Source organism: Dermacentor variabilis, chromosome 1 (assembly GCF_050947875.1).
Source record: "Dermacentor variabilis isolate Ectoservices chromosome 1, ASM5094787v1, whole genome shotgun sequence".
Lineage (NCBI taxonomy): Eukaryota > Metazoa > Arthropoda > Arachnida > Ixodida > Ixodidae > Dermacentor > Dermacentor variabilis.
Window position 1 is genome coordinate 267,499,430 of NC_134568.1, and position 25,180 is coordinate 267,524,609.

The window sequence follows — 25,180 nt, forward strand, 5'->3', positions numbered from 1 at the left end:
GGCACCCATTCTGTAACCCTAATGGCCCACCGGTTATCTAACTTATGCATTACATTACCTGCCCAGCTCCATTTCTTTCTCCTAATGTTAATTAGAATATCGGTTATCCCTGTTTTCTCTGATCCACACCGCTCTCTTCCTGTCTCTTAATGTTATGCCTAACATTCTTCGTTTGATCCATCGCTCCTCGCGCGGTCCTCAACTTGTTTTCGAGCTCCTCTGTCATTCTCCAAGTTTCTGCCTCATATGTCAGCACCGGTAGAATGCATTGATTGTACACCTGTCTTTTTAATGATAATGGTAAGCTTCCAGTCAGGATTTGATAATGCTTACCGAATGCGCTCCCAACCCATTTTTATTCATCTGTAAATTTCCTTCTCATGATCGGGGTCCCCTGTGAGTAATTGACCTAGGTAAACGTGCTCCTTCACAGACTAGAGGCTGACTGGCGATCCAGAACTTTTGTTCCCTTGCCCGGCTATTGATCATCTTTGTCTTCTGCATATTAATCTTCAACCCCACTCTTATACTCTGTTCAGGTTCACAACCATTTGTTGTACTCGTCCCCAGTGTTACTGAACAGGACAATGTCATCGACAAACCGAAGGTTGCCGAGATATTCGACGTTGATCCTTACTCCTAAGCCTTCCCAGTTTGGTAGCTTGAACTTCCAAGCATGCAGTGAATCGCATTGGAGATATTGCGTCTCCTTGTCTGTCTCCCTTCTTTAAAGGTATCTTCCTACTTTTCTTGTAGTAAGGAGTAATGTTTATTTTATTCAATATAGAAAAGGAGGGGTAGTAAAATGCACAGTGAATAATATATCTTCGAAAAAAGATGGTGAAGCCCATTGCAAACTGAGTTGAGCATTTTCAAATACATATAGAAAGAGAAGCATAGAGAAGCAAATATTTTCGAAAATGAGCTATTTCGATCAACTGATAGCAAGCTCAGTGATATTAGACCCAAACTTTGTCACAATTGAGACTCTCTCAGCAGCTGGAAAGTCAACCTCAACTGTCTTGACATACCCTCAGCCCACACACAATGCCTCAGTGTTGCGTTTCATTGCTTCAAAGAGTTTATTTAGGTTTGGATGAGGGTCACCTGCACCTCGGCGTCAGCCAACACTTTTTGAGCTCAAGCTCCTTCAAAGAAGAGGCGGCACAGTTAATCTCCCGATCATTCCTCAATGTGACTGTAAATTCTGTTCTCGTCCTCGTTCTGCCACGCGTTCGCCCCCAAACCATTTGAAGCAGCTTCTCGATCAGTTGTACAGTCAACGTGCGATTTTTCGGACTCCATAGGGGCCGCTAAAACTTCCGAAAAATTGGGAAGTCCGAAAAAATGAATGCATGTCTTTTACTGACCTTACAGGCTCAAATTGCCATAGGCATATCCGAAAAAGCTCTAAAGGCCTGCCAGTACACTTATTAGGCATATCGGTGCTCGTACTGCGACAGGAGATGGCGGATGCACGCGTGTATAATTAGGGAATACGTACTGTGTCCCACAACAATTGCCCCTTCCCACACTTAAGCTTCACCGCAATACTTCACGTATGCTTCAGCCCATAACATTGCTGTGCTGAGGCGAAGCCGCCTTTCGGGAACTGGCATTATGCAACGCGCCGTGCTTTCTAAGCTTCGAAGCCAATCGCAATGATTACGAAGGCGGAGTCTGTGCCATTGCTGATAGCGGAGAATTCTTTCAATTAAAAACACGGTACCGAACGGCAAGAACCTTAATAGCGAACGTCGAAGCAGCTAGGCCTTGCGTTGCCGCGGTGGTGGCTATGGCTGCCAGCGGATCTGCGTGCTAGAGCGCCGGTTCGAGGTGGCGAAATGGACAAGAACGGCACCGAGGGCGGCGCTGCTGCGCCGTACTGCGCCGGCGTTGAGAGCGCCGCATGCGAAGCAAAATTCTATTAGCGGGTGGTACCCCTCTCCCACTTCTCGTTCGCACCGCCTTGATGGCCTCCTGTACTGCGCGTGTTTGGGCACGTTTCGTGCCGCGCGCGGTGTGTGCCTACGTGTGTGCGCATGGACATTTCATTCGAATGACGATGTACAGTCTGTTTCACATTTAGCGAAAAACTCGGAGCGCACTGCATCGCGATGCAGCGAGCGCTTGAGTCAGGCGGCGGCAGCAGCTCGCGCAGGTGCTCGAGGGGCGGGATCTTTAACGGCGTCGTCTGCTACGGCGGCGCGCACTGGCCGCATTGTCGAAACGAAACGTTCTACTGTCAGTTGCAGGTCGCCGATCTCATCGTAGCAGACGACGCAGATCACGACTCCGCCCCTCGAGTGTCTGCGCCTGCTCGAGCTGCTGCCTGTCTGAAAAACATTTATTTAGATAGGTTTTGCATCAACACTAGGTGGGCTCCCCCTTACGGGAGCCCATTGGCGTCGGCCGCCGCCCGGGCCCGTCGACCAAGGCCCGTTGGGCCGTCAGGTCAGAGCAGCCGAGCAGGGCTGCCTCCCAGTCCTTCCGGGAAGGGTTGGGTAGGGGGGTTAGATTTGGGGTTTTTTGACATGCCCATACCATGTGGAAAATATCTGAGGACTTTTCCCCACAGTGCGGGCACTCCCCCGTGCAAGCGGGGTCAAAGTATTTTAAGGCTGCCGGGCACAGCAGAGTTTTGGTATAAAGGCGAAGGAGAATGCGCTCCTCCGCCTTTGTGAGGCCCTTACAGGGTTGGGATAGATGGCATGGCCAGCTTGGTAGAGCTGAACGATCTCTTTGAAAGTATAGGCGGGATTGGGTTCGGGGTCCGGATCGGTGGGAGACGAAGGTGATGCCCGGAAAGTGAGCGCGCGGGCGACGGCATCGGCCGCCTCGTTTCCTTCGAGGCCCGTGTGAGCGGGAGTCCAGATAATCGTACGGTGCGAGGGGGCACCGAGATAGTCGCTGTTTTGCAAAATTTTGTAGGCAAGGTACGGTATGTGCCCCTGCTCAATATTGCGGCAAGCACCCCTCGAGTCGGTGATGATGACCCGCGAGTGTTGATCTGCGGCGGCTAGCGCGGTGGCAACCACCTCCGCGTGTGTAATGTGTGCACGGAAAGTGAGTCCGTTTACTGCTGTGTTTTGGTGGGCGACTGCGGCCGTGTACCAACCCCCATGGTACGGGCCGGAGGCGTCCACGTAGAAGACTCCGTGTTTGTGTCCGTAGTGGCGAGCCAAGGCTTCCACCCGCGCGAGGCGTCTGCCACTATGGTCCTCTCGTGTCATGTTGACCGGAAGAGGGCGCACGTGCAGGGCATACCTCCACTGTGATGGGATATGTACGTGCTCTTCCGTATGTATTGAATGATGGATGTGTAGTCGGGCAAGGAGGCGGCGACCCGACGGCGTTAGGGTGGCTAGAAGGGGAGGTGTGAATACCGGTGGCGCTTTCCTTCGGGCGCGCGTGACCCCCTTGCGCACCGATGCCACCCGGGGGAATGTGGCGCTGCCGCTCGCGGCGGGGGACTCGTAGCCGTGCTGGCCTGCGCCTCCGCTGTCAGTTGGTCTCGGCGCCCCTTTTGGAGTGTTCCTCGCGACAATCCGTAATTCGAGGGCGAGATGCAGTCGGCAGCGGAAAAGAAGACGGAGCTTTGTGCCCGGATGTGATACTGGGTGCAAGAAAACCTCAGAAAAGGTATCTCTTCCGTGCCCCTGCCTGCAAACAAGCATTTGCCAAACGGGATCGAGTGGTCCCAATGGTCAGGCCAGGCTCATTGAATTAAGCTATAACGTCGAGGTTCCCTGCAGAAGTCATGAGGTTATTTTAACATAGCTTTTCTCTCAAAATGGTGCATGATTGTTCTCTTTGGTATTTCAGATGGGGCAGCAAGAAAGAGGCCACCCTTGATGAAACTCTTCCGTTTCTTGATGAATGGGAGGCTCACTCCAATGGGCTCGGCTTTCTTAGTAACAGTACTTCTGAGGGGCTGACGATGACCATCCATTCAACAAAACACCTTCTAAAGTACCTTACCGACAATGCTGACATCATGTACATGATGACTTCGAAACTGAGCCAAGACCGCCTAGAGAAATGTTTTGGCGTTGTGAGACAAGCGAGTGGGGCAAACAATCATCCTACCCCACCTCAATTCATTCTAGTCATAAGGTGTGTATACGTGCAAGCTTGGTAAATAGTACCAATGTTTTACAGAAGTTCGGCATGCTTAAGTAACAAATGTTGCTTGCGCACATCCAGGTGTCTTAGTTTCTAGAACCTCACAAGGAGCCCCAAGGACGGCAATGTGTCGTCGGATGTCCTGGAGTTATCTGTTGGAGAGGTGCTGGCTGAACAAGAAAGCCACAGTGAAGACAGCGTGAAGGCTGTGCCAACAGATGCCGTGCGAGTGGCTGTGGACCACCAAAGTTATGTAGAGAACCGCAGCGACGCACGGCTTAAAGTTTATTACATTGCAGGTTATGGGGCGAGAAGGCGTGTTTTGCCCACACATTGTGAAGACTGCAAAGCAGCATGTCTTAGTGATAAAGGCAATATCCCCTGTTGCGTTTCGCCTGCGACACGTGGTTTTGCCGGCGCGACTGCGGCGGGGCGGCAGACATTTTGGCCCGATCGTCGTCGCCGCAACACTCATCGCCAGGTGTTTCCAGGCGCGACTGCGGCGATGCGACCGCCTAGGGATCATCCTCGCATTCCAGTCATTGTGCCCGAAACAGGCGATGCCAAAGCAGGGATCTCGTTCCAGTCATTATGCCCGAAACAGGCGATGCCAAAGCAGGGACCATCCTCTCATTACAGTCATTGTGTCCGTCCGGCAGCGCCACGACAGGGTGCTACGAGATCGTGCTCGACATGGTGCTACGGCATCGCTACGACAGTGTGCGTCACCATTAGCCCATTGTACATTCACGTGCTCGTCTTTTGAGGGGTTCCTTCTTGCCCTCAACTGCGAGAGTATAAAAACAGCTGCCCCCGGACGCCAAAAGGGAGGGCTCCGATTTCTTCTGTTGAGTGAAGTGCTCTCCCGTCTCTCTACTTCGGTCAAACCTGACCACCTACTCTTTGCGATGTTAAAATAAACAAGTTGTTTCGTTGTTACCAGTCGACTCATGCTTTGCCGGGACCTTCGGAGGCTTCCAGTTGTACCCCAGGCCGCCAGGCCAACGCTACCCTTGGGGCTTGCGACCCAGGTACAACCACGGGCGTCAGCGCCGAGTTCCCAACAGATCGTACCAGCGGTCCGATCAAAACATCTGGTTGGCAGCGGTGAGATCACCTCCGACTTCAAACATCTGGTTGCCAGCGGTGAGACCGCCTACGACTTCAAACAACTGTCTGCCAGCGGTGAGATCGCGACAACGGAGGCCAGCAGCAAAGAGATGCAGTTGACTGTATGCTGAGCAGCTCAACGACGATCCGGGAGCAGTGCAACGAGCCCTGTGTGACGACTGGTTGCCTGCAGCGGAACGACTGCGCGGAATTCCTGCCTGCGAGGTTTGGTGAGTGCGGGACTTTCTTCTTCTGAGCTTTGCCAGGCTTTTTGTTAGTGTCAGAAACAGAGCTGGTAATTGTGGTTGTCGTTGCTGCCGGGTTAGTTTGCGGCAAGACAATAGTAAGCAGTAGAGAAAGCAGCATTCAGAGCAGCCATGGATTTGAAGTCGTTGCGCAAACCGAAATTGTTGGAGCTTGCAAGAGAGTTGGGTCTGGATGTCTCAGACAAACTCAGAAAACCAGAACTGATAAAGGCTATTCTTGAGTTAGAGGCTGAGGATGACGAGCTGTCGGAATGCCTTGAGACCATTGAAGAGAGGGAGACTGCAAAAAGACAGGAGCGCGAACTTAAAGAACAAAAAGAGAAAGAAAAAGAAGAGCGTGACCATCAACACGCTTTGGAAATGAAGCGTCTCGAGATAGAGATGGAACGCGCTCGTAATGGAAGTCAGGCACACGGTGCAGGAGAACGCGTATTGTTCAAAATGACTGACCTAATGCGGCCGTTTAAGCTTGGAGAGGACATTGGTTTGTTCCTGGTTAACTTTGAGCGAACGTGCGAGAAGCAGGGGTTCTCTCGGGAAACGTGGCCACAGCGCTTGCTCACTTTGTTACCCGGCGAGGCGGCCGACGTAGTCGCTCGCTTGGATAGAGAGGAAGCAGAGGATTTCGACAAAGTAAAATCGAGTCTGCTAAAAAAGTACCGGCTGTCTGCGGAGGCGTTCCGTCGGAAGTTTCGGGAAAATGAGAAAGGCAGAAGTGAGTCATATACAGAGTTTGCGTATAGGCTTATGTCGAACATGCAGGAGTGGCTCAAAGAAGAGAAAGCGTTTGGTGACCACGATAAAGTTCTGCAGTGTTTCGGGCTAGAACAGTTTTATAGTCGGTTACCGGAGAACGTGCGATACTGGGTCTTGGATAGGCCAGACGTGAGTACGGTGGCTAGAGCCGCTGAGCTAGCCGAGGAGTGTGTGACGCGTCGAGCTCGCGGAGCTAAGGACGGTCAAAAGGGTGAATTTGGCTCGAAGTTTGAGAGGCCGAAGTTCACACCCATGAGAGCAAAGGGGAACACGCGTAATGCGGATGCGAGTGGAAGCAGTGCGACCGAACCTAAGGAGACGGCGGCAGCCGAAGCCGAACGCAGAAAGCGGTTCGAGATGAGGCGAGCGGGCGTTTGTTATACGTGCCAGAAGCCGGGTCACTTTTCGGCGCAGTGTCCGGAAACAACACCAAAAGTTGTGTTTTTTTCAATAGGCAGCACTGACGAGAACATGAAGCTTCTCGAGCCTTACATGCGAGACCTCCTCGTGAACGGGAAAGAGTGCCGAGTGCTTCGCGATTCCGCAGCTACGATGGATGTAGTTCACCCGTCTTACGTAGAACCCCATATGTTCACGGGCGAGTGCGCATGGATCAAGCAAGCCGTGGAAGCTCATAGCGTGTGTCTGCCGGTAGCAAAGGTGCTTATTGAAGGACCTTTCGGAGCGCTTGAGACGGAGGCGGCAGTGTCATCTATGCTGCCACCCCAGTACCTGTACCTATTTTCAAACAGGTCCGATCACCTCCTGCGCGAGAAGGGGCTTTTGTTTGGTGAAGCTAGTGTTCAGGTCTTAACCAGATCGAAGGTTCGGGAGCTCGCTGCAAAGGCGGTAGTTGCGGGGCCGACGTTATCAAACAACGAAAAAGGGTCAGAGGCGCAGCAAGCTGATATTCAGAGCACGCCCGAACTGAATAAAATTGAGTCTGTAGCGTTGAAGGCGCCAGATACTGGAGAGGAAAATCCCGATTCGGGAAAGTTAGAAGAGCTATCTACTGATTTGCTCATCGCGCCTACGTCAGACGGACTTGATAGGTTGCTAAAAGTCAGCCGGACGGCTTTGATAGCCGAGCAAAAAAAGGATGGCAGCCTGGAAAACGTGCGCTGCAATGTCAAAGAAGGTATCGCCAGGAAAACTGCGCGTTTTGTGGAAAGAGGTGGAGTCCTGTACCGGAAGTATCTAGACCGCCGAGGAGTGGAGTTCGATCAACTGGTCGTGCCTCAATGCTATCGTCAGGATCTGTTGCGCTTGTCACACGGGGGTTCGTGGTCCGGACACCTAGGAGTTAAGAAAACTAAGGACCGTCTCTTGCAAGAGTACTATTGGCCAGGGTGTTTTCGGGACGCAGACCATTTCGTGAGGACATGTGACACTTGTCAGCGGGTCGGCAAACCAGGGGACAAATCGAGGGCGCCGTTGAAATTGGTACCTATCATAACGGAGCCTTTTAGACGGCTCGTTATTGATACAGTGGGACCTCTGCCGGTAACAGCCACGGGGTACAGACACATTTTGACTGTGATCTGCCCAGCGACAAAGTTCCCTGAAGCAGTGCCGCTTAAAGAACTCAGCTCAGATGAGATAGTTAATGCACTACTGTCCATATTTGCGCGAGTTGGTTTTCCTGCAGAAATTCAATCAGATCAGGGCACAGTGTTTACTAGCGCTTTGACGACAACTTTTCTCGAAAGGTGTGGGGTAAAGCTGTTACACAGCTCAGTGTACCACCCACAGTCGAATTCCGTTGAGAAGCTCCACTCCGTCATGAAGCGCGTGTTGAGAGCCTTGTGTTTTGAACATCAAACTGACTGGGAGCTGTGTCTGCCTGGGGTGATGTTTGCTTTAAGGACCGCGCCGCATGCGGCTACGGGGTTTTCGCCAGCTGAACTGGTGTACGGTCGCTCGCTTCGATCTCCGCTTCGCATGCTTCGAGAATCATGGGAAGGTAGGGGCGACGACCCAGTCGTGGTGGAGTACGTGCTTAAGCTCCTCGAACGCTTAAGAAGGGCACAGGAGTTGTCAGGTGAAGCAATGACAAAGGCCCAGCAGAGGGCCAAGGTTTATTATGATCGGACAGCCAGGGCCCGTCGTTTTGAGGTTGGCGATGAGGTCATGATATTGCGCACATCGCTAAACAACAAACTAGACGTGCAGTGGGAGGGCCCAGCACGAATTGTTCAGAAACTGTCGGACGTTAACTACGTGGTAAGTCTGCCAGGAAAGCGGAAAGCACAGCAAGTTTACCACTGTAATCTGCTCAAACCTTATAGACAAAGGGAAGCAGTGGTGTGCATGATGGTAAACGTTCCTGAAGAGCTTCCGGTCGAGCTTCCGGGACTAGGCTCAGTGACGAACAGGGAAGACACCGGTCAAGTCATTAGTGACCTTATCAGTAAAGCACCGCTGTCGCCTGAGCAGAAAACCGAACTACACCAGCTATTACAAGAGTTTCAAGGTCTGTTCTCTGAGAGGCCTGGTAGGACTTCTGTACTTACTCATGATATAGAACTTACCTCCCCAGAGCCAGTACGATCCAAGGCGTATCGGGTGTCACCCCGCCAGAGCGATATTATGGAGGCTGAGGTAAAGAAAATGCTACAGCTCGGTGTTATTGAGGCAGGTGAGAGTGATTATACCTCCCCTTTGATTTTAGTTGAGGTACCGGGCAAGGAACCTCGTCCTTGCGTCGACTACCGCAGGCTTAATTCCATCACTAAGGATCAAATTTATCCGATCCCTAACATCGAGGAGCGCCTTGAGAAAGTTAGTAGCGCTCAGTTTATTTCCACCCTAGATCTTGTCAGGGGTTACTGGCAGGTTCCACTTACAGAAGAGGCTAGTAGGTATGCGGCGTTCATTTCACCAATGGGAACATTCCGTCCTAAAGTGTTGAGTTTTGGTTTGAAGAACGCGCCATACTGTTTTTCAAGTCTCATGGATAAAGTGTTGCGGGGACAGCAAGAATTCGCTTTACCGTATCTAGACGACGTAGCGATATTCTCCGCATCCTGGTCTGAGCATATGACACACTTGCGGGCAGTGCTAACCCGCCTGCGCGAAGCAGGCTTGACAGTAAAGGCTCCTAAGTGCCAGTTAGCACAGGCCGAGGTTGTCTACCTCGGTCACGTGATTGGTCAGGGTCGTCGCCGCCCCTCTGAAATAAAAGTGGCCGCTGTGCGAGACTTTCCGCAACCGCGCACAAAGACCGATATTCGGTCGTTCTTAGGTGTCGCCGGCTACTATCAGAGGTACATCCCTAGGTACTCTGATATCGCGGCTCCCCTGACTGATGCTCTAAGAAAAACAGAGCCTCAAACAGTCGTCTGGGACGAGACCAAGGAAAGAGCTTTTAGCGCCCTAAAGAGTGCCCTAACAAGCCAGCCTGTGCTACGATCGCCAGACTATACAAAAGGGTTCATTGTTCAGTGCGATGCTAGTGAGCGAGGCATGGGCGTTGTACTGTGCCAACGGGAAAATGGAGAAGTAGAACACCCCGTCCTGTATGCTAGTCGTAAGCTGACCAGTCGTGAGCAGGCGTATAGCGCCACCGAGAAAGAGTGTGCATGTCTCGTGTGGGCCGTTCAGAAATTGTCATGCTATCTAGCCGGCTCGAGGTTTATCATTGAGACGGATCACTGCCCTCTCCAATGGCTGCAGACCATCTCTCCCAAAAATGGCCGCCTCCTGCGCTGGAGCCTCGCTTTACAACAATATTCCTTTGAGGTGCGTTACAAAAAGGGGAGTCTCAACGGTAACGCCGATGGCTTAAGTCGAAGCCCCTAACGTAGGAATCAGCCTCAAAATTGTTTGTTACTGATGTTTTTCTTCCTGAGGCAGGATTTTTTTTTAACATATTGCTTTTGTTTAGTGTTTCAAAGTGATGATATGCTTTCTAGTGCAATTTTTCAATTTGTGGACGCGTTCTGAGTGATGCTAGACTACTGTAAGGAACTAGGCAGTGGTATAAAAAGGGGAAAGAGCCTGGCAGGGCTTAGTGAGGGTTGTGCCGTGCTTGCTGACTGAGCGGTTGAGTTTCAGCGTAGTTCTAACGCTTGCCGGGAACGAGAACAAAAATGTGAACTCTCCCGAAGTCACTTTGCAGTGTCCCGTGCGAACCTGAACGAGAGAACGAGGCCTTCTCTGTGCGCTGCGCTCAAGAAACGTCGAGGGACGCCCGACTTCGGTTATGAGCATCATCGAGCGACATCCCTCCGGACAGCGGATGCAGTCCCCTGTCCATCGGGATCTCCTTCCCCCGGCGGGGCGGTCTGTTGCGTTTCGCCTGCGACACGTGGTTTTGCCGGCGCGACTGCGGCGGGGCGGCAGACATTTTGGCCCGATCGTCGTCGCCGCAACACTCATCGCCAGGTGTTTCCAGGCGCGACTGCGGCGATGCGACCGCCTAGGGATCATCCTCGCATTCCAGTCATTGTGCCCGAAACAGGCGATGCCAAAGCAGGGATCTCGTTCCAGTCATTATGCCCGAAACAGGCGATGCCAAAGCAGGGACCATCCTCTCATTACAGTCATTGTGTCCGTCCGGCAGCGCCACGACAGGGTGCTACGAGATCGTGCTCGACATGGTGCTACGGCATCGCTACGACAGTGTGCGTCACCATTAGCCCATTGTACATTCACGTGCTCGTCTTTTGAGGGGTTCCTTCTTGCCCTCAACTGCGAGAGTATAAAAACAGCTGCCCCCGGACGCCAAAAGGGAGGGCTCCGATTTCTTCTGTTGAGTGAAGTGCTCTCCCGTCTCTCTACTTCGGTCAAACCTGACCACCTACTCTTTGCGATGTTAAAATAAACAAGTTGTTTCGTTGTTACCAGTCGACTCATGCTTTGCCGGGACCTTCGGATGCTTCCAGTTGTACCCCAGGCCGCCAGGCCAACGCTACCCTTGGGGCTTGCGACCCAGGTACAACCACGGGCGTCAGCGCCGAGTTCCCAACAGATCGTACCAGCGGTCCGATCAAAACACCCCAGAGAACTTCCATCAGAGTAAACTTGTAAATAAACGATTTCATGACCAGATCTGTTGCTTCACCGTCTGCAATCATAGTAAATTGCTTATATGAGCGTCAAAATGACATGCTACAGGTCTGCAAGCGCAGACAAAAAGTGGTTTGTAAACATGTCCAGACGTTATCAGGTAATGTCTGCAGTTTACAGGTCTTACGGCACGCATAGGGTGATTGACTGCTAATCTCGAGGACGACGGTCGCATTTTCAGGGAGGCGATAAGCAAGGCGCCTGTGCGCCGTATGATGTCAAAAAAAAAATGGGGTTTTACGTGCCAAAACCACTTTCTGATTATGAGGCACGCCGTAGTGGGGGACTCCGGAAATTTGGACCACCTGGGGTTCTTTAACGTGCACCTAAATCTAAGTACACGGGTGTTTTCGCATTTCGCCCCCATCGAAATTTATAATAAAAAATTATTTCGAAGCCCCCACTAGCCCCTAACACCCAAAGCCAGCTCACGATATGGGCACAGACGAAACGCGTTTGAATCTCGATACAGTGCGAACTGGGCCCGTAAAATTTCGCAGGTGTAACGATGTGGGCTGACATAACATTGTTGTCATGATAAAGATTAATTCTTTGACGCTCGCAGAAAGCGCGCGATACCCGAAACGGGCTCACTTTCCCTTCGGTAGTAGAGATGCAGCCGACGCGAGGCTGGCGAGGCGCTCATTTCGGCTGCGTGCTTACCCCGCCTTGGTCAACAGCGCCGCCCCGCGGCATCGGTGCGCTGTGGGGTCACGTTTGCGCCGCCGGTATTCACACCTCCCCTTCTAGCCACCCTAACGGCGTTTTAGAGAGTCTCGTGTATTGGTTCATCAAGTGTGCCTCTCGCAGCTCTTTAAAGGGACCCTGAAACGCTTTTGACGATTTTCTACAAACGTATTGAGTCGTTAAAGTAGGTCCTTCTGATCATTAATTGACACATCTAAGTGCTCCGAGTAAAGCGTGTAATTTATTATAAAGTTTTAAATATGCACATCGCTGCCGATCGCAGCGCACTGCTCGGCGGAATTTTAAGCCGCCCCTACCCATATGACCGAAATCACCCATACGACGTCAGTGGGGCGAGCTATCCGATTGGCTGACAAGGGCGCGTGATCGATAATTTTTCCAACTTTATGGTAAACAAATGATCTTCGTAATATTTGGAATGTTAGTTAATTTGTTTTTATGAAAAGAAAGTAACGTAAAGAGAATGCACAAGAATAATTTTTCAGTACACTTAAGCACTTCCGGCACACAGTATGTGTCGTCTGCTTGTGTTACAACGTACTCCATTTTGAAGAGAGCTCCGCCATAGCCTCCTCTAAATAAAGGAGGCTATGGCTCCGCGGTCAGAGTCGGTCTCAGTCTTTTCGCGAGCACTATGATTCGACTTTGTTGCCTTGTGGACTGCAAACGTAGCGACTGGCAATATGTCAAGCTGCGACATCGTGTCCCTCTGCAAGGCAGCGTACGAGCGAACTGGCTGCTGGGCATCGGACTGCCGCTATCCGATCGGCGCCAGGATTTGCGCGTTTGTGGCCGTCACTTTACACCGGAAGATTACTAACGCAATAGCGTTTCCCGAGTCCGGTATTAGGGAAAACGCAAGCGCAAGGGGACAGAGTCTGGCCGCTTGACTTTGCCGTAACGGGATGAGCCATGAGATGAGCAGAAGGGCAAATGCGAATGGTCTGCACGGTGCAGCCACCTGGTGGCACAGAGCTCAACCATACACAGTAGCAGCAAAGAAGTGTATTCTTTGCTGCTGGGGTGCGATCGGAGATGGTTGTTCGGCGCGTTCGTTCGGTTACCGGCGCGCGCGATTGGCCTACTCCGCGCCGACGTCGCCAGCCGCGGGGCGCCGCCCCGTTTTTGGTGACGTCAAAATGACGACACGCTCCTGTCAATCATCCGCCCACCGAGCATTTCGTCCGAACGCGACGGGAGTTGAGAAGTTTGGAGCGATCATACGGCTTCGCATGGCGCGTCTGGTGGAATGGATTGGATCCAAAAGGCGGCCTTTTCGGCTGCGGAATGGCAGGTTTCAATCCAATTCATAGTTTAATTCTAGAAAATGGCGCTTCCGTTGGAAACATAATAGTGAGAAACTCTATGGTTGGAAACTTAGGTTGTTGCGCTGGCTTTTCTAGAGGAAGGAGGAGAGCGGGTGGCGGTGCGAAACGCGTTTGAAGAGATGGCAGAAAGTGAATTCCGGCGTCGTTTTTGTTTCTCGAAACAAATAATTCGTTGGTTGTACAGAGAAATCGACAAGATCATCGGTGCCAGCGAGCCACTGGGATGTTGTCGCTGCCTCTTGAAAAGTGCGCCACTCTTCCCGTCGTTTTTTTTTTCTTTTTCCTTCTCGCTATGCGCGACACCACCTAGGGACGACGCAAAGAACCTAATAGTTATAAATTGCAGTAGTCACACGTACTACTATTTGAAAACGTGTTTGGGCTTGAGAAGAAAAAAATACATTTCTTTAGATAAAGATTTAATTCACTTGGAAGACGAGAAACATTTGGTTTTGTAGTACACTGTTTGCAAGCAGACGACAAACGACGCAAGTAAACTTCCGGGGAGGTCACCGCTTTCTGATTGGCTGCTCTCTCCGCCCCGCTGTCACAAATTTTGCATACTGCAACTCTGTGACGTTGCAGCAACTCAACAGAACGCGTATCGAACAAAATATCTCCGATCGAGCCCCTGGTGTGTATTTTACGCAGGAGTGTAATCATGAACGCGTTGTTTTTATAAATGTTTAAAATGTTTTACACTTGGTTAGAGCAATATTAGCGCTTTGTTTGGCTGGTTAAGCGCTGCACCAACAAGTGTATGGACCGTGCAGACCGATCAGGCCGCTCACGTACGTCTACGCTAAAGTTCCTTCATCAGGGGTGCGATCGGAGATGGTTGTTCGGCGCGTTCGTTCGGTTACCGGCGCGCGCGATTGGCCTACTCCGCGCCGACGTCGCCAGCCGCGGGGTGCCGCCCCGTTTTTGGTGACGTCAAAATGACGACACGCTCCTGTCAATCATCCGCCCACCGAGCATTTCGTCCGAACGCGACGGGAGTTGAGAAGTTTGGAGCGATCATACGGCTTCGCATGGCGCGTCTGGTGGAATGGATTGGATCCAAAAGGCGGCCTTTTCGGCTGCGGAATGGCAGGTTTCAATCCAATTCATAGTTTAATTCTAGAAAATGGCGCTTCCGTTGGAAACATAATAGTGAGAAACTCTATGGTTGGAAACTTAGGTTGTTGCGCTGGCTTTTCTAGAGGAAGGAGGAGAGCGGGTGGCGGTGCGAAACGCGTTTGAAGAGATGGCAGAAAGTGAATTCCGGCGTCGTTTTTGTTTCTCGAAACAAATAATTCGTTGGTTGTACAGAGAAATCGACAAGATCATCGGTGCCAGCGAGCCACTGGGATGTTGTCGCTGCCTCTTGAAAAGTGCGCCACTCTTCCCGTCGTTTTTTTTCTTTTTCCTTCTCGCTGTGCGCGACACCACCTAGGGACGACGCAAAGAACCTAATAGTTATAAATTGCAGTAGTCACACGTACTACTATTTGAAAACGTGTTTGGGCTTGAGAAGAAAAAAATACATTTCTTTAGATAAAGATTTAATTCACTTGGAAGACGAGAAACATTTGGTTTTGTAGTACACTGTTTGCAAGCAGACGACAAACGACGCAAGTAAACTTCCGGGGAGGTCACCGCTTTCTGATTGGCTGCTCTCTCCGCCCCGCTGTCACAAATTTTGCATACTGCAACTCTGTGACGTTGCAGCAACTGAACAGAACGCGTATCGAACAAAATATCTCCGATCGCGCCCCAGCTTGAGTTTATTCCTGCAGTCATTTGCCGAAATGACCAGCTTGCCTGTGGTTACCGGAATACAAGACACGTTCGGCGCTACGACAGAATGCTCGCAACGCACGCTGCTTCGATAGTTCTCGCTTGGGGTCGACGGCCAAGCGGCTAGCGGAGCGTTCTCGCGCGGGCGAGGACGGGCTCCAAAACAACCGGAAGTGGACGATGTGACGTCGCATCGTGACGCTGAAACAGTGAAGGCGGAGCTTAGCCCCACTCGCTCGGCGAGCGAGTTGAGGAGGAAAAGCATGGCTAGGGAGGAGGGTAGCTTCTAATCGCTTGTAGCTCCATTAATACGCAACGCTTCACTTAAATTGTGGTGCGAATGTTCCACTTAAGCTGTACCCTACGCGTCTACAAAATTTGTCCGAACCGTTTCAGGGGCCCTTTAAAGGTGTTCACCATCCCCAGGCCCAGGAGGCGCAGGTTGGAGGTACTGACCGGGAGGTCGAGGGCACGCTTGTAGATTTTACGGAGAATGACTTCGAGTGCATTCTCGTCAAGTTTGCGTAGGTGGAGGTATGGAGCCGAGTAAAGGACTCGACTGGTTACAAATGCATGCGCCAGCCGCAAGGCGTCTTTGCATCGTAACCCCCCGCGCTTGTTCGAAACCCGGCGGACCATCCGGCCCACCTGGTCCCCCACCTTACGCAATTTGGCCAATGTTGTGTCAGCTTTGCGATTCTTGTGAATAAAGAGCCCCAGTACTCGGATCTCGTCGTGTTCGGGTATGGGTCCACTGCTAAGGGAGAGGTCGATTTTGGTGGTGCACTTTGGTGATGTGCACAAATTCAGATTTGGACGGGGAGCACTGAAGGCCGCATCGACGGGCATAGTTGTCTACGATGTCCGCCGCTTGCTGCAGGTTGGCCTCCATTTCTCCTACCAAGCCGTGTTTAGCCCAGATGGTGATGTCTCGAGCTGCTGCCGCCGCACGACTCCATTGCTTGCCGCATCGCGATGCATTACGTTCCGAGTTTTCCCCTAAGTGTGAAACAGACTGTACACGCTTCTATTTGCCTTTAAGAAGATCGGCACGCTTGACGATTATTTTTATGGCTGCAATGCGGTGAAAGGGCAGCGTCTGCTTAATAAAGGAAGTGACGCTGAGCAGGCAATTGGAAACGACATCGTATGTGCCGCCGGAAAAATCGTCAGCACATACGATGAGGCACATACATACGTCACATACGAGCTAAAGTCATTTTTGCAATTTCTCACACATGTTTGCTACAAATCCGTGTTGTCTCTGATGACGACAACGGACTTCCATCGACACTGTGCGGAAATAAACAAAATATGTCGCTGCATAGCACAAGTACGACATGCGCACACAACTTTAACTAGTACGTCCCCTACAATATGGAATAGAGGCAGCAATGTAGACAGCTTGGCCATTTTTCAACAGTGCTCAAGAGACAGAAGTTGAAAGTATTAGTAATCATTCCTGCTTCAGCAATGCCGGCGCGACCAAGACGCGGGCGTGTATCGTCCAGTAACTCGATCGATCGGTGCAGTGGTGACGCCGGAATGGACTCCGGTCATGTTCAATGAATCGTGCACATATTCAATTTCTCGGCACGCGTGAACTTCGGCCACTGCTAGAGCATACAACAGAAGTGGTTTCCATTCTTGAGCAGCGCACACACAAACGAAACACGAGAAAGAATACGAGCAATAAAAACAGCGCTAAACGACGAAACGAGCGAAGGGACACGGACAACAGCCCTTCCGCTCGTCCCGTCGTTTAGCGCTGTTTTTATTGCTCGTAATCATGAAGCAACCAGCCCAAATGCGTACTCTTTTACGAGAAAGAAGACAGGACAAGCGCTCGTCGAACAACTTAGTTTTTATATGAATAAAAGGATTATGTACCGAGTAATTATTAAATTCATGTAGGTTACATATAAAAACCGTCGTACACTCACGAGTGTTCAATGAACGAGCTCGCTTCGTTTGCCAGTTGTTTACTTCGCTCGGCGCACCGCAGTAATCCATGTCTGTCGTCTGCTCTTTTCGTACCATTTTCTTGTGAATCGGTAGTATTTCACTGGTGGCATCCACCCTTTCGTGTTTACATTGCTGTCGTGACAGTTAACAACACAATAATAACTTCCGGTCATCCGAAGAGGCGCCGTCGCAAACAAGAGACGTTTCGCGCGCAGCGTGAACTGAACGCGGGCGCGACCGCTACACCCGTTGGAGATGAAATCGTTCCGCCAGGGGAGAAACGAGCGCTGGCGCCTATGATGAAACTTGGCGTGCGGTCGTCCATAATCAACACGGCGGTGTTGGCTTTGATTAATTCAGGGTGACTACCAAGTTGACATTTCCAAATTCCCCGAGTTTTCCAGGTTTTCCCTGAGTGCCATTGCAAATTTCCCGGAGTGATGCAGAACTATGTTTTATGTCAAGACGGACTGAAACCATATCGCCTGGTGCTGTCACTCTCTAGTAAGCACATGAAAAAAATAAAAACGTGACTTAATCCAATTAGAATACTGTGTCTTCGAAAAAAATTGCAAATGGGATCTGACATTATCAAATACGAATAAAAAGGAGATGCATATAGAAGCAAATATTTTCGAATATGAGCTATTTCTATCAACGTTTAGCAACCTCAGCGGGATGAGGCCCGAACTCGGTCACAATTGACATTCTCTCTCAACAGCTCGTAAGTCAACCTCAACTGTCCTGACAAACTCTCAGCCCGCGCACGACGCCCGAGTGTTGTGTTTCACTGCTTTAAAGAGTTTATTTTGGTTTGGATGAGGGACACCTGCATCTCGGCATCAGCCAAAATTTTTTGAGCTCAAGCTCCTTCAAAACAGCGGCAGCAAGCTTCCATTCCCGTTTATTCCTCAATGCGTAGGTCATTTCTATTCTTGTCCGCCTTCCGCCACTCGTTCGCCCCAAGGACCATTTGAAGCATCTTGGTCAGTTGCACAGTCCACGACCGATTTTTAGAACTCCCTAGGGGCCGCGAAAACGTCCGAAAAATCGGCCAGTTGGAAAAAAATAAATATGTCATTTACTGCACAAACCGCCGCAGGCACGTTCGAAAACGCTCTGAAGGCCTGTCGGTACACATATTAGGCGTATCGATGCTCTTACTGTGACAGGAAATACCGGGTGCCTGCGTGTATAATTAAAGAATACATACTGTGTTCCGTGGCCCCTTCTCACGCTTGTTATGCTTCCCTGCAATACTTTTGTGTAAGCTTCACCAAGTAACATTTCTGTAAAGAGGCGAAGCTGACTTTCAGGAACCAGCATTATGCAACGCACCGTGTTTTCCAAGTTTTTAAGACAATCGCGAGGACCACAAAGGCGGAGTCCGTGCCATTGCTGACAGCAGCTAATTCTTTCAATAAAAAACTCGGAACCCAACGGCAAGAAGCTTCATAGCGAACGTCGAAGCAGCTAGGCCTAGCGTTGCTGCAGTGGTGGCAACGGCTGCCAGCGAATCTGCGTGCGAGAGTGCCGGTTCGAGGTGGCGAAGTAATCAAAACGGCAGTGGTGGTGCCTTTGATTATTGCCGCTTCGGACCTGCGGTCACGGCAGAACGTCCGGAAATTCGGACGGCGAAGAGTTCTTGCGTCGGAAATTTCACACGTGTTTATACGTTGACTCTATGGGATACGTGGCGGGGCCGCGAAGCCGTCCAAATTATCGGGAATCCGGAAAGTCGCTCGTTGACTGTACACTGGCAACTCCTCCTGCCGACGACAGGGCATCAAAGACGATTCATTACGATTCCTGTCTGTTACTCGATCCAGCATTGCCGCGACTTTCGACCCTTTCAATAAAATTGCCGCTAATTTTCCCTGATAGAGGCCCAAATTCCCTGAGTTTTCCCTGACTTTTTCCAGACTACTCAAAATCCCTGAGAATTCCCGGTTTTCCCGGTTGGTAGACACCCTGTTAATGCCGTTTCGGACCTACGGTAGCGGCAGAAAGTCAGGAGAATCGGACGGCGAAGGGTTCTTGCGTCCGAATTTTCAGACGTTCTTATACATTGGCTCTACGGGGTACGTGGTGGTGCCGCGAAGCCGTCCGCATTATCGGGCACGTCCCAAAAGTCGGGCGTTCGGCAAATCGGTCGTTGACAGTACACTGGCAACTCCCAACCGACCCATGGTAGGTAGAGTGTATAAGCGCGACTGGACGAGGACGTAGAAACAGATACACAGACACAGCGCTTCACTTCACTGTGTCTCTGTTTCTTTCTACGTCTTCGTCCAGTCGCGCTTATACACTACCATGGATTCTAACCAACTAGCCCGCCAACGTGTTTTGCCCAACCGACGACACGGCGTCAAAGACAACTCGTTACGATTCCTCTCGTTTACTCGAGCCAGTATTAGGACAACTTTCGTCTGCTTTCAATAAAATCAGAGCTAATTTTCCCTCACAGAAGCACAAATTCCCCGTGTTTTCCCCGAGTGTTTCCAGACTATTCAAAATCCCGGAGAATTCACGGCTTTCCCGGTTGATAAGACACCCTGAAATCGATCAATTCGATTCCGGTCTGGCTCGAACGCCGAAAATGCACCGTGTGACAACCGTATGGGATAGCAATCTCGCAGGGGGAAAGGGGTCACTAACCCCTTTCCCCCTGTTAAGCTCTTTTCCTCTTCCGCTAGGTCATGTGGCCCCTTTTTAGCTAAATCCGACGACGGCATAGGGTCCGCATAAACAGCTTCGCTGTAAAAAAAACTGAATACTAACCTAATGTACTAGCACGAACTAGAAATACGAGTGTTAGAGGGTCCTGAACCACTACCCTGGCTTGGTGAAATAAGTCCATGGATAGCATACGCTGCTATGAACATCTCAGCCAAGTTTTGCAGTCGTACGCAGTGCATGGAGCTCGCAACCGGAGCGCTGTCACCTCTCATACGCTCTTTCTTTTTTAACAGAAACCAGCTCCCCACTCTTTTCTGGGTGCTTTATTTCGTAATATGGCAAATTCCTATATGCGGCTGGTATTAGACAATACCTGACATCAATCAAGAAGGGTTTTTGGATCACTGCGCTTCTTCCTATTGTTACTGTGTATATTTTTGACGCAGTTTAATAAACAGGCTCAAGTAATCGAAAATCTGCTTTAGAATTTCGATAATAATTACGCACTAATGGAAGAAGCCGACTCGTCTGCTCACTCTCGGCCGCGGCCACCCGCGTTGGAAGTTACTTTGACCACCCTGCTTGTCGGCATCATAGCCGTCAGGTCCCCTAATTTCGACTAGTTTTGAACACTTCACCAGCGCATAACCACGCAAACTGAAGGTCAGACCACACGCACGCTTGCCAGCGCGTGCGCTCACTCCAGCTTGCCCTGGGAGGCCTTAGAAGACTTCGCTTCGCATTGACTATTGACAGCGCTTCAAAATGCACAAGTTTGATGGGGCTACTATCCGTCGGTCAAGCTGGGGCAACAGAAAGCCAATGCGCACCACGTAGCACGGCCAGACGAGCATATGAGCACGAGCGGGTACTCAAGCCCTGCGTGCACGAAGCAAACGCTGAGCATGCTTACTTGCATGTAGCTGCTGTCTGCTAGGTAAGGTAGATAACTACGGCCGTCGCGGGGTGCCGCGACGAGTGCTGGCTGAGCGCACTGCGGCTCGCTGAGGTCAACTGCATTTGGCTACGTTTGGCACGTCGTAGGCGTCAAAACCGGTAGCAGTGGCGTCTATGTGAACATTAGAATGCACTAGAAAACGGTTGAGTGGGACCATAGGGTGTGCTACTGTAACACCTAGAGGGAAATCTGGCGCGACCGTCTATGGGACTTTCCTAAGGCTGTGCCATCATGGAAATGACGGCATATGCGTCTGCGAGGCCTGTGTTGGCTGGTGTTTTAAGAGGCTTCATCTAAAACGTGGATATGGCTTCACAAATAACGCGTTCCGAAAGTAAAATCTTCATAAAAGGTTTTCATTCACGCATATTACATCTCCCAGTAAAGTTCCTTACGATGCATAACCAAGCGAAGGAAAGCAAGAACAGACGACAAACTGTTCCAAAGCGAGCGCGAATCTTGTCGCCTGTCCTCCAACTTTAGCGGCCCGCTGATATTTCTTACGTTTCATATAACTGCACATGCAATAGCAAGCTCTCATAGTTTAACAAAACATGTTTTTCTGTCATAATAAAGCTACAACAGCTTTTTTACGTGCTGTTTTATTAGAACATGAATCATTGTGACAGACGGAATGTGCTTGCGAGGCGCGTCTTCATGGTGCCCTGGGGCCGAATCTTATAACGGTTCGGAAGGGAACCGGTTCACTTGGCCTCATCTGATTGGCCAAAATTCTGCTTGCGTCAGCGGCCGTCAGAGACAGCGGGGCGGCACCGCAAATTACGATCACGTCACGCATCTGTCAATCATTTCCAAAGCGAAACCGTCTTTGGCTAAAGAGCAGAACCGGCGAAGGGGTAGTCCGCTTTGGGTTCCGTTGCTGTGACTTGGCTGTTGGCTTGCGACCCTGGCCGCGCGCGCCGGTCGCGCGACCCCGGAGACACGCGGGCGTCGCGCGCGCGTGCGTGCGTGCGTTGGTTGCTTCGGAGGCTATTACTTGCCTTTGTCGTCTGCTTGGCGTTGCTCTTTCGGTGTCAACCACGGCTGGAAGTGCGACATGCGTTCGACGGATAATGAGTTGCACCGCCCTTGCCGGGCTTTTTAAATAGACATTTTGCAGGCTACACTATCAATTGAAGGAGACTCAGGTGCAAGCGTACCAGTGGTCATTCCACGCTGCGGTTCATCGCCACCGGCCTGCAGCTCCCAGAGGTCGGTCGGAAGCGTAGCATTCATCGGAATGGTCTAGATCTCCGCTGCCGACACTGTCCACGAAGTTGCTCTCGCAATTACTGTGTTGGCCGGTAGAAGGGCTGGCTTAGCTTTCTCGTGACCTCCGCTTCAAAGATAATGCCAAGGAGATATTTGCATGGTGAGATCGAATTCCCAGTGCTATCGCCAGTGTGAATAGCTTGCAGATCGCCGTTCAGCAATCAGAAGGGTTCAACCTAGGCTGGTCAGCGCTTCCTTCGTTAGGCTGATAAAATCATACAGTCAGGACGGGAAGATATTGTGGAGATCTCTTATTTGGCTGCCCTTTTTTCTCTTTAGTTCGCGAGTGCCGCACTTTGTTCCTCAATTTCACGGCGCAGCGCGCACCGTCAGCACCACACTCTTCGATTTTACTTCGCGCAGGCAATGCAGGGCCCGTATATCGTAATGCTCGATTTCAAGTTCCATTGCTTCTATCACGCGACGCGCCGTGGGGCAGATCGTAGGAATAGGGGCAGCGCGGCGGCGAGCGAGTCATGTCCGAGCCGATGATGAAGGGCTAAAAAAGAAGGAAAATTGACATAGTCGGCTAGTAAAGGTGACCCTAAGAACCAGTTCACGGTTTTGTTTCGCTCGCTACTCAAGAAGTGCTGGCAGTGAGTTTCTGTTGCGTGCATCGTGCAAGCTCCTGGTAGCAGAATCCGAGGACACCTACGCACTTATGAGTCGTGAATGCGAAATCATTAATTTCCAACTGAACGCCGCTGAGCGGTCCTTCCGAGTTATGAATGCCGCGCGGGCAAGCAAGAGAGCGCGTTGAGGCGCTTGGCGTGTTTCGGAAAGCAGGCGGATAACACAGGCTTGCGAGAGCGAGGGTGACAAGGCGATGCCCTCTCCTCTCAGGCAACACCTCGCGCTATCGCGGCGGCAGGTGTTCCCTATCGCCCGCTACGCTAGGTTGAGGCACGCTCGTGACGTGGCGTCGCAGCCAATGGAAATTTATCTGTCGTTTTGCTGCTACAGACGACGGCTTTTTCGCTGAATGGACCACTCGACACTTTCGCCATAGAGAAATTCAACAAAAGGGAACATTGGGCGAAAATTGGCAACAGGAAATACGTCACGCTAGTATTAAAGCCGTCCGTTAGCTGCCGCGAGCATCGGAAAAAAAATTATTGAAGTTAATTGACATTGTTTTATTTTTTTCTATTCTTTCCCGCTCAAGCTAAAAAGATTTGCGTATAAATGAACTCATATTTTGCGACCCATTTTTTCTTGCTTTACCTAGCAACAAGCTGACGGCACGTTTGACCCGCCAGATGCATGCGTCATGCGCCATAGCGAGCGAAGCCGGCTGCGCATGTCAAGTTGGCATGTTCGGCGACCCATCCTTTCGAGCATGAAATGCTTTTAGCTCCCGTTGTCGGTCACCTTCAAGTTATCTTTAGCCAAAAGCCAGAGCCGCTATCAGGCCACTCAAACGAGAACATCCGGGAAGGTTGCGAGAGCAACACGAGATCTTCCGGGCAACCAGTCAAAACTTTCAAAAATGCGGTCTCTAGCCCCCAACCCTTTGTACAAAACCACACTACATGCGCTAGTTACTCCCGAACAAGTTGCAAAAATATTGTTTCCGAGTTCCCATTTTCACAATATCAATCAAGCTCTAACTTCTAGTACACTGAAGTTTTTGTAGTTTCCAATAGCGCCGTTCAAAATGCAGATGCAGGGCACCATACACTTCATTGTCATCTTTTAGCCTCGACAGACGGCGCCACGCTGTGTGGCACCTCTTCCAGGCGCTTTTATACCTGCCGCGGTGGCTTAACCAAGGTCGATTCAAATAGGTCGCGAAGCTTCGGGCGAAAAGCGGTTCAGTACAGATTGTCACCGACATCAGCATGGGGGCTTATGGGAGCAGCGATTGAAGCGCGACTATGTTAGGAGGGAACAAACATTGGGAACGAAAAACGCGTTTTTTTAGTTCAAACGAGACACAGATTCATTCAACAAAAATAAAATTCCTAGTCACTCATATATTCGTGACGAGTTAAGAAAATACAAGTTTAATTTTATTACTAATAATAAATGCATTTCTTTTCAGCGCCCATCGCTACAGGGGGCGTTGACGCCACTATCACTCGCAATGCAATGCACATCTTGAAATGGGCAGAAAGGCGCACTCGCAAAGTTCACCTGTTGAAATACGCCCCCCTCACAGTTTGTACTTTCTTGCTTGTCGAAGTTTGTCTGCATTTGGTAACGCGGGTAGCTTCATCGCTTTTTAATCTATTCAGTTAAAAGGAGTGGGTTACGACCGCCAGATAATTGTGTGGTTGTTTTCGTGAGACTGCGCTGGCCGACGGGCTTGGCATCCGACAATAGGATGAGCACTCTACACCTAAAGCTTTCGTCGGCCTCCAAAGAAAGTATGTTCTGTGCAGGGATGAGATTTAGACAACCGTACGGCTGGCCTCTTCCTGCATCGCTTTCAACGCTGAAAGCTCGAAACGCCCATCAAGTCGAATGGCGGGGCATTTGAATATATAGCTCCAAAGGAAGAACAACAAAAGAAATTTCGCGCCTTCAAAAACAAAATGACGTCACTTCTGCTTTTAACCGACATGGCGCCACATTATTTTTTTCTACCGCCGGAAGTGTTCCCACCACATACAGATGGCGCTAAGCCCCATGAACCGCCCATGGGCCGCCATGTTTTGAACGTATGGGCTCCTATGGAAGCTTCGCTAGCTGGTATATTTACCTTGGCTTAACGATTATGGTGTTGCGCTGCTAAGCACGAGGTCGCGGGATCGAATCCCGGCCGCGGCGGCCGCATTTCAACAAAGGCGAAATGCAAAAACGCCCGTGTCCCGTGCACAGGGGCCACGTCCGACCACCAAGGGATCCCTGGTGGTCAAAATTAATTTAGCAAAATAGTTAGCAAAAAAGCTGGCGACAGTTTGGCGTGTACTGAATCTTAGCGAGACACGTTTGTGAAGCTTTCTATGGCCCGGCGACATATACCTTCTCTCGGTACCCACGCTTGCCGAAGACGCGACGAGTGATTGCCAAGAGTGGTAACACTGGAGTGTGTTGCTTGCGCCGGCAGAACACGCAGAAGAAAACGCTAACGAGCTCGAAAATTCTGAACGCCTGAAAACAGGCTTTGCACGCATTTGTCATGAGTGCGAGTAGAAGGAATTCTGCCAGCGTCTCGCATG

General features: G+C 50.8%; 1 protein-coding gene and 1 pseudogene across 3 annotated transcripts in view; both read right to left on the reverse strand.

The window, feature by feature from the left end:
- LOC142564268 (terminal nucleotidyltransferase 4B-like) overlaps window positions 1–25,180 on the reverse strand; it is a 101,552-nt gene that overhangs the window by 37,776 nt on the left and 38,596 nt on the right. The gene's annotated exons all lie outside the window — the stretch shown is intronic.
- LOC142574773 (uncharacterized) lies at window positions 2,390–3,292 on the reverse strand (annotated as a pseudogene).